This window comes from Helianthus annuus, chromosome 6 (genome assembly GCF_002127325.2).
Source record: "Helianthus annuus cultivar XRQ/B chromosome 6, HanXRQr2.0-SUNRISE, whole genome shotgun sequence".
Classification (NCBI taxonomy): domain Eukaryota; kingdom Viridiplantae; phylum Streptophyta; class Magnoliopsida; order Asterales; family Asteraceae; genus Helianthus; species Helianthus annuus.
Window position 1 is genome coordinate 30,247,359 of NC_035438.2, and position 9,419 is coordinate 30,256,777.

General features: G+C 34.2%; 1 long non-coding RNA gene across 1 annotated transcript; it reads left to right on the forward strand.

Moving 5' to 3' along the window:
• Positions 1-3,832: 3,832 nt before the first annotated feature.
• LOC118479748 lies at positions 3,833-5,511 on the forward strand. Its single transcript, XR_004860393.1, has 2 exons — positions 3,833-4,431; positions 5,016-5,511. It is a non-coding gene; the product is annotated as an uncharacterized LOC118479748 (long non-coding RNA).
• The last annotated feature ends 3,908 nt before the right edge of the window (positions 5,512-9,419 follow it).

Genomic DNA, 9,419 nt, shown 5'->3' on the forward strand with positions numbered 1-9,419 from the left:
CATTAATAAATAATTAAAAGCCAAATGAACCAAAAATGATTTAGAACAATCATGAAGCTTTTATAGGATGATTCTGCCTTCACAATGGTTTTCTTTATTTTTATTTTTGGCAATCATAATAAACAATTTAACCGAAAGCATTACAAGGATATCATATTATAAAGAGTAAATTACAAAAATCGTCCTTTATATATGTCACTTATTGCAAACTGTGTCCTTTGCCTTCAATAATTACAGAAAACGTACTCGATGTTTGCAAACCCTTGCAAGTTATGTCCTTTAGCCCTAACTCAGTTAATTTTTTGTGGTTAAATATGACCAAATGAACCCCACATGAGGGTATTTTGGTCATTTTACTCTCATGTCGGATCCATTTGGTTAGATTTAACCATAAAAATACCTTCGTGTGGGGTCCATTTGGTCAGATTTAACCACAAAAATTAACTGAGTTAGTGCTAAAGGACATAACTTGCAAAGGTTTGCAAACATTGAGTATGTTTTCTGTAATTATTGAAGACAAAGTACACAATTTGCAATAAGTGACATATACAAAGGACGATTTTTGTAATTTACGCTATTATAAATGTTAACTAATTATGTCAATCATAAGTGATTTGACATTCAAATTTATGAATCAAATTCCACCTGAGAAAGATGATTCATACCATGATTACGACTCGTTTTAGTAGTTCATCAGTTCATTAAGCACCATCGATTAAAGTATATATCTCATATGTTCTCAACCAATGGCCATCAAAATGTGTAAAGATATAATTTAATGTCAAGTTTCGAATATATGAATAGCTATCGAACGTCTTCTTAATATTAAAAAAATAGTATACACACATTCATCTTATATTTGTTATAAGTTGCGGAGCTTGACCAAAAGTTTTGAGGGGACGGAAAGTCACGGGATCCAATTTATATATTGTATAAACTAGATTGTTGCCATACGCCGCATGTTGTGGCGGCGACACCTTAGTTATTTATTGTTGGCGCCATGTCATGTGATGTGTTAACCATATGAAAACGCGTGTTTTGACATATTCTAACTCAATGTAACCTGTAAAAGCATCGCGGTTACAGTGAATGATGATGATATTATCGTGTGGTGTCCGCACCTGACATTACACGTTTTTTACTTCGTGACAATAACATCTAGACATGATAAAAAAACAGTATGTCTCGTTCGTTGTGGTGCAAAATTATAAAAGTAATTTAGACATTAACGTGGTTAAGCATAGATAAAAAAAAAGTATAATAAGGTGTCGCACGTTATGGTGTAAAGTCGTAAAAGTAATTTAAATAAAATGAGATATCAAGTTATTAAGTATAAAAGGTTGGTGAATCAAAGTTGTCAATTACGAAAAGATAGAAACGAATGTGTAAGTTACATAAAGATAAGGGTTAATAGTATTTTATGTCAAAAGTTTGAAGGTGCGAAGTGAAAAGAACAAAACTGTTATAATGAAGTAGAAGTCTAAAGGTTAGAATTTTCTTTTGTGAAAGTTGAGGGAGTTTATATGTCGGTGAAAACCCCACCCACCTTTCATTTTAAGAGTATATAAAAATGAATATCGGTATCAGTTCTGATAACACTGATAACAATATTGTTGTTGTTTAGTCGAAACCAGTTTGATTCGTCACGATACCCTCATTAGAGTCATTCTATTTTTTCTATTTTTTTTAACTAAACATGACACTAATTAATTCAAATTCCAAATTAAAAAATTTGTGAAGTAAGCCACTTTGATTTGTAATGTTTATTTAAATGTTAAACTTAAAAGAAAAATGTATATTAAAAGAAAAGATATTAAATATCGGCCTAAATTTGTAAGTTTATTTTGACTGATATAGATCTCATACCACATTTTAGAGAGTAATGAAATGAAATATATTTACTTGGGCCACATGTGTAATCACTTTAGCCTTTTAGTTAAATATGATTTTAAAATTATGTATGGTCCACCGATCACACATTTTAAGAGTATATACAATATTTAGGCAAAATAATTGGGGGAGCGATCCTATATAATTTTAAAATTTTCGGATAAAAAATCAAAAATTTTACATTTTTAACCAAAACATTGAGCCGGTTCTCACTAAGCTCCTCCCCTGTTTGTTATATGTCCAAACATAAAACCATTGTATCCTCAACATTTATATGTGTGTGTCAAAATGAATATTTTATATACAACAATTTCATGAATAATAAACACTCAAATAATATATGCATATGTACGTGTTACATCTTCATAATATATCTAACAATGAACTATTAATCTATTATAGCTATAATATGCATACATATACCTAAAATCGAGCATTTAGAATTAAGATTGCACGTACGATGTTTTTTTAAAGGAAGACACTCAAAACAAATCAACATGCAACACAAATACACAAATCAAAGTCACGTAAAATAGCAAGAAAAAGCCAGTGACAACATAAAAAGATAAAATTGAAGAAGCATTCATTGTCATCGTAGTTGTCGTCTTCTCAATTTCGCCATGCAACAATCATATTGCAATTGGTTCTTTGTGTCGAACAAAACTATTTTACCAGTCTAATACGTTTTAGCAAGTAGCATGTTCTTGATGCAGCTGGCCAGGTGGGTGGTGTAATTAACTTTTTAATGATGAAAATGGGCCTCAACTGATACATTTTTGGAATTCCAAATGGGCCTTACAGAAATACCTTTTCTGGATATGAAATGGGCCTTAATCCAGATCATTTCCATTGTGGAAAGAACATCTAGTTCAATACATTCTAGCATATTTCTATACAACCAATAATAGTGTTGCAGCTAGGCGTTAAACCTTGAAGAAAATTAACAGCAGTAAGTTTGAAACTTTATACAAAAAAAAATGATAACTTTTAACATAAACCCATCTCCAACGGTGAAAAACGGGTGAGGTGGCAAGGAATAAAGATCAAATACAAATTGATTTATCATACATATGCTACAAAGTGAAGGAAATTAAAAAAAAAAAAAAACATTGTGGTATTTTTGTAAATATTTGTTTGAGTACTCTAAAGTAGTTATAAAATCACTCGATATGTTTGAGTGATTAGAATTACTCTAGATAAAATACTTTAGTTTTCATATCGCAATTTTTATTTTATAAATTAATATAAGAGTATTTCATTTCATCTGACACTTTATCCTTTGCACATGAGGGCATTTTTGTCGATTCAAAGGTAAGTTCAACGGCAGATTTACAGCTCAAAGCTTATGCAACCTTTGAATTGACAAAAATGCCCTCATGTGCAAAGCGCATGACCAAATTTAACTGAAAAAACTTACTGGGTTGGGCCTAAAGGACAAAACTCGTCAATTTTGAACATAAAGGACAACGCCTGAAAATGGGTATAAAGATAAAGGACAATTCTTGAAATTCACTCTATAATTAATAATTCTTTGATGTATATTTAGGGCATGTTTGGCTAAGCTTATTAGAGTTAAAAAGGACTTTTGGGAAAAGGACTTTTTAAAAAAGAGTTTTTAAAAAAAGTATTTGGATTAGCTTATGGGGTGGGAAAAGCTAATAAGTCAATAAGTTGTTTTTTAAAAAGTGTTTGGCTTAGCTTATATGATATAAGGGGGTAAATAAGGGGTATATTGGTAATTTGAAGCTTGAAAAGTTATAAGCTGGCCAAGAAGTCACAATATTGTGACTTCTTAAAAACTCTTTTTCATTCATCTCAAAAAGCCATTTTCAAAAGCACTTTTCAATTTGCCAAAAAGGTCTGCGCAGCCTCTTATGTCTGCGCCGCGCAGACCACGCGCAGACAATGGCCCCTACAGACTGTTTGTTTTCCGGAAGATGTTTCGTTAAAATAGGTCTGCCCACCCTCTTCTTGGGGCAGACATGGACCAACCTCTTTTTACCTCTTCTATCATCTTCTCCTCTTCCTTCTTCCCTTCCCTCTTCCCTCTTCTGCTCTCAAACAACAAAACCCTAACTTCCTCACCCCATCTCCTCCACCACCTCATCACCCTCCCACCGCCGTCCGCCACCCACCTCCCTCCTCACCAGCCCCAGCCACCTTGTTCTTCTCCTCCACCCTACTCCTCTTCCCACCTCCGCCACCTACCAGCGCCACCACCTCCGCCACCTCCACAACGGTCGTCGACCTCCGCCAACCCTGCCCGTCGACGACCTATCCGCCACCTTCCCACTGTCGTCCGGCAAAAGGTTGACCACTTGAATCACACATAATATAATGAAAAAGCCCCTGAATTTATTTATCTTTTTTCCATATTCGTTCATAATCCTGTAGAAACCCACACACTTGAGGCAGTTGAGACATTAAAGAATGCCTCTGGATTTCAAAGATTTTCAAGAAAAGGTTTCAACTGGGTTCAGACCATGGCAACCCTCCTTTGAATTCTGGGTTCTTGCTGTCGATATCTACACTGGTTATAAGGTAAAAATTGATTATCAACAGTTATATGAGTAGATCAGATGGTTGTTTTTGCTTTAATCAAAGGGTGATACTATACACACCCCCCCTAATTCCTGATTACACCCCCTCCCTATAAAAACATCATATCCATCAATCATTTGGTTTTTGTTTTTAGTCTTTTTTTGTGTTTTTGTTGTCTTTTTTATTTTATTTTATTGTCTTTTTTATATTTTTGTTATTATTATTATTATTTACTATTAGACTTTGAACAAATAAAAACAGAAAAAAAGCTTCAAACTTTATCACAATAGATCTGAGCCCATATGGACACAAAAATATAAAAAAGACAATAATAATGAGCCGTGCTAATAGTAAATAATAATAATAATAATAATAACAAAAATATTTTTTTAGTGAACACAAAAAGACAAATAAAAAACACAAACTGGTCATACATCCAAATAATTTCCATATTTTTTATTTTATTTACTATCTCATGGTGATATAATAATGAACACAAAAAGCTCATATGAGCCGTGCTATTATTGCTGCAAGTTCTATGTGGTGATATTAAATAGTTGATATTTCCTCCAAAATATCACCAGTTTCCTCCAAAATTGGGAACTTCAGTGCATTCGCTTCATATACTTGAGAAAGCTATTCAAAGAGCTGCATAAATTTACTTGTTCAAAGAGTGATCTATTTATGTTTCATCATAGCATTCAGAAAAGTTAAAGAGATGTCTGGATTTTCAACAGATCAGGTATAGTTTTTAATTCCCATGTTTCAAGTTTCAACTTAGTTATATAATCTAGCTAGGTTAAGGGTCTTGTTTTAGTTTAAATGGGTTTGTTTGGATAATATATATTTTGTAACTACTCAAGCTTGTTCACCTAAATTTTGTAACTAATATTTGATGGAGGTGCTAATGTCTCATTTAAATGATAAAGGGTATACTTTTGAAATTTCTACCAATAGAGTTTCAAACATGTTGGAAGACTTATTCTTTGTTCCTAAAATCTCATACAAGTACTTCCTTGATTTTCCACATGTGTTGCTTATGGATGTCACATACAATACGAACAAGTATAAATTGCCTTTTCTTGAAATTGTTGGTGTAACTTCTACCAACAAGACAATCTCCATAGCTTTTGCAGTTTTGGATTACTTGAATAGTACTTGGTTAAACAAGTATAAAGAAATGTTTGTGTCCGTATGGACTAACGAATGCTTACATTTCGGAAATCAGACAACTAACAGAGCTGAAAGCCAATATGCCAAGCTAAAAAAATTCTTGAATTCAGCAAATTGTACCTTAGATAAGATTGTTCGTCACATTGATCGTTCATTTTTTATCTCAAGAAAAAAGAAACAGTTCTACTTGTTTTTCGCTTTGGAGAGGCCCTCACGAGTTCCCAGAAAAAAAAAATAATTACAATTGCACACGTGAATGGTAACCATTTTATAATGGTAGAATTGCAAGGAGAGTATCCAATTGCCAGCACAAACAACCTATGGAAATTAATGAGAGAAAATGATGCAGCTGGCTGGGAGAATATATTTGAATCACGTCAAAATATGTATAAGTCTTGGATAGCACAACCTGCTACATTTGGGGGGAGTATAGATTAAACCTCGGTATGTAAATTATTAAATGATAATAATTTTGTAAAAAAGTACTTATTTTTATATAGCTTTTGTTACAGCTATAAATATAATTTGATAAATTATAACAATAAAAACTAATAATAAATACTATATCATAATAATAATAATAATAACTAATTAATAAACAAATACTAAATAACTAATAATTAAATAAATGAATAAAAAAAAAAGACAACAAAAAGACAAAACAGACTAAAAACAAAAACCAAATGATTGATGGATGTGATGTTTTTAATAGGGGGGGTGTAATCAGGAATTAGGGGGGTGGAAATAGAATGAGCCTAATCAAAAGGGGTTTCTTGATTTTTGTGTTTTGTGTGGAGAAATTGTGTTTTATTGGCCATTGTTGTCCCAATTTTGAAACTTTCTTGGTTTCTTGATGAAGTGTGCATTTTTTTCTTTTTTATGTTATGTTTTTTTGCTGTTTGTGTGATGGTGAAAAACAAACAGTCTTCTCCTTCTCCTTGCAGTCTGCAGAGGTTTGGTCCATCTCTTCAGTTGCAGATATGATCCGCAGACAGCAGACGTTTTACCTCTGAAAAAACAAACACCACCTAAAATGACTTATTGGCTTTTTGATTAAGTCAATAAGTTACTTTGAAAAGCTTAGCCAAACATGCCCTTAGTCAAAGGGTGATACTAAATACCCCCTTAATTACTTAATACACTTTCTTCCTCTCATATACTTACAGATGGGGCCCGCGTGGGACTAATATTTTTCCTCTCACAAAGGGAGGAATAATTAGTAACTAGTTGATTTCCCCCCCGCTTCGCGGCGGGATCTTGATCGGCATCGATTCGGTTTATTTCGCACTGACACAATACATGCATTCGGTATAGCAATCAACATCTGATCTACATCGACCAAAAACCAAAAACCAAAAACCATAAAACATAAAACAAACACGATGTCAATACCGATGTTGTTGGGTCACAGTTAATAGTGATACTATAAGTTTATTGAAACTAAAGGCAAAAATATAAATACCGGTATCAAATATCGATGTTGTTCGTTCAGTTTTACGTTCGGTACAGTAGCTACACAGTGTCTACTTTCAATAAGATTTACCGAAAACCATAAATATGAATACCAACACTTATGTTGTTTAGTCGGTTTTCTTTTCGGTATGGTGGCAACACGATATCAATCTTCAATAAGATTTATATCAGAATGTTGGAAAATTTTTAAAAAATTAACGTACACAAATTATTTAAAAAAAATATATCAAATACCTAAAACAAATACTTTGAAAAAGTTATTTATTTTTCATGATCCCTCTACTTCAATATATAAATATTATTAATAAAAAAATATAATGAACACTAAATAAAATATGTGTAATATTACAAAAAAAAATAAATCTTTAAAAAAAGTCTTTTACTGTTCATGCCCACTTTGTTTTGATATGTATAATCGAGGATGCATTTAGACCGTTAGGTGTGAGGCTTGGGTTGATATGTGACGGAGATGAGCTGAGATGAGCTGAGCCAAGTTACTTAAAATAAAACTGAACAGAAGATGTTAGTCGCATGATTACATTGAAAAGAATTAGATATTCATGATATCGTGCCACATATTTGAAAGAGAAAAATGCTCGGATAGTCCCTGTGGTTTTGCCTTTTTTCACATTTAGTCCCTAACTTTCTAAAACTACTTGAATAGTCCCCAACTTTTCATTTTTTGTTCCCGGATAGTCCCTGGGTCTAACTTCAGTTTGTTTTCTATGTTAAGAGAATGTGAAATGACAAAAATACCCTTCCCTTAAAAAGGCCAAACCACAGGGACTATCCGGGCATCTTCTTCATTTTTATTTGTAAAACCCCACCACCACACTTCATCTTCAACCTTCACCCACCATCACCCTCCTCCACCCTCCACGACGCCGGAGCCTCCGTTCTCCGATCAGATTCCTCCACCCACCATCACCCTCCTCGACTCGCCTCGACCACAGTTTTCCCACCCGAATTCGTAACAAATGTTTTCACAGATGATGAATCAAAGTTAGTTTCGAAAACTAACTCCACTGTTGTGGTGGTTACAGTTGTGGTTTCCGGTGCAATCGCAAAGTTGTGTGACATTGAATGGACGCTGTAATTAGCTAACAGAATCATAACATACACCATTAAAGTAGGTGTTTGTGAAAACACCTGCTGAAACAACCAAACAAAAGAGGCGTTCATCTCCTTTTGAACTCTGACTAATATATGCTGTAAATCTTCGTAATATAAAAGCTCTCTCATCTGTAGCTTTGAAGCTCACGGATTATAAACACCATTGATGAAAACGCTTTTTTCACTGAACAATAAGCCGATTCACCTGCTTCTTTTATACATTGTTTCTTTCGCTTAATTATTCGCAGCGAAAACGGTAGATCTACACTGTTTGCTTTCCATTCTATACTCGCCGGAATCATATCCCCCTGCCACTCCAATTCCAATTCCGATTCCAAACCGTCGTAGTTTCGGTTACTTTCAACGTCATCGGAAACCTGAAACCGGAGAGCTAATTCATTAATCTGCTTCGAGAATTCCTCATCGGGAAATTGAGCGGAAACATATCGTTTGATTCGATGATGCGTTTTCGGTGTTTCAGATCTGTTCAATTTGGTTCCGAATATTGCTGACCGGTGGACATAACGGTACGCGAGAGCGAGGTGAGTTAAACTGTGTCGTTTTGATGAGATTGCAGAGGCTAGCGTTTGTAGCGATGGAGAAGGAGAGTCTGGGATCATCGAATGTTGCGATATGGTCAAACATTGATTCGCCATTTTTGTTCTCATTTGTGGATACAGAGATTGAAATTGGATTACAAAAGTGTGATTCAAGGATGAAGATTATAGATCCAGTAACAGAAAGTGATATAACTTTCCTTCGAACCTGAAATGTGTGAACATAAAGGAAAACGAATTACAAAAGTCAATTTTCAGAAACAAATCTCAAGAATATAATCATTACAGCACACATAAACATAAACATACACAATCACTTTTGTGCATTAAAATCGGATCGGAATTGGTGTTGTTTAGTCGAGGCGAGTCGAGGCGTGCGAGGAATCTGATCGGAGAACGGAGGTTCCGGCGTCGTGGAGGGTGGAGAAGGTGATGGTGGGTGGAGGTTGAAGATGAAGTGTGGTGGTGGGGTTTTACAAATAAAAATGAAGAAGATGCCCGGATAGTCCCTGTGGTTTGGCCTTTTTAAGGGAAGGATATTTTTGTCATTTCACATCCTTTTAACAGAGAAAACAAACTGGAGTTAGACCCAGGGACTATCCGGGAACAAAAAATGAAAAGTTGGGGACTATTCAAGTAGTTTTAGAAAGTTAGGGACTAAAGGTGAAAAAA